This window comes from Asparagus officinalis, unplaced genomic scaffold (assembly GCF_001876935.1).
Source record: "Asparagus officinalis unplaced genomic scaffold, Aspof.V1 AsparagusV1_Un735, whole genome shotgun sequence".
NCBI classification, from domain to species: Eukaryota; Viridiplantae; Streptophyta; class Magnoliopsida; order Asparagales; family Asparagaceae; genus Asparagus; species Asparagus officinalis.
This window is the reverse complement of record NW_017972995.1, coordinates 63855-64740: the sequence shown is the minus strand read 5'-3', so window position 1 is coordinate 64740 and position 886 is coordinate 63855.

Below are 886 nucleotides of genomic sequence, written 5' to 3'. Positions count from 1 at the left end.
CCCCTAATACAGATTTCACCCGAAACAGAAACCCTAGGTTCAACAAACCCGCACAATTCGTAGATCACAGAAACAAACCCACATTTCCTGCCAATAAACCTAAAACAATCCAAGATCTACTGTAATCCAGCAAAGAAACACAATACGAGAACAAAACAGGAAAAAATTAACAGATTTGAAACGAATCGAGGAGATTCAGCTCACCTCATGCTTTGATAGAGGCTTGCACTGCATCAGCTGCGTGATCTGCTCGTCGAGGTTCCCATGCGAATTGGATGATGGAACCGGATCTATACTTGTCATCTCCTCTAAATGTTAACGAATCGAATCGAAGAGGATTTAACAAATGAGGCGAATTTGAGCAAGAAAAACCCTAGCCCTAGCCCTAGCCCTAATTTCGAGCCGTTCCCAATAAGAGGAGGTGGGAGAGGTGGAGAAGGGAGAGGTGGTGGAGGCCATGGATGGAGAAGGAGTAGAGGGGGAGAGAGAGGTAGGGGGTGAGGTTGAGGAGGGAGAGGGAGAGGAGGGGGAGGCGGTGGAGGGAGGAGTAGGAGAGGGGTTCCTGAAATTATGGAATTTGGGGATGAAGTATTCGTTTTTGGGGGGAAAAGAAGGCATTCTGGGTAATTTTTTTTTAAATTGGCTAAGTATCCTAGACGGAAATTTCCGTCTAGGATACTATTCTAGACGGAAATTTCCGTCTAGAATACTTGGTTAATTTAAAAAAAAATTAAAATTAAATAAACCGTCTACTTTATTGTTCTAGACGAAAATTTCCGTCTAGAATGTTTTATCCTAGACGGAATATTCTAGACGGAAATTTTCCGTCTAGTTTAATGCATTCTAGACGGAAAAAATTCTGTCTAGAATATTCCGTCTAGAATAC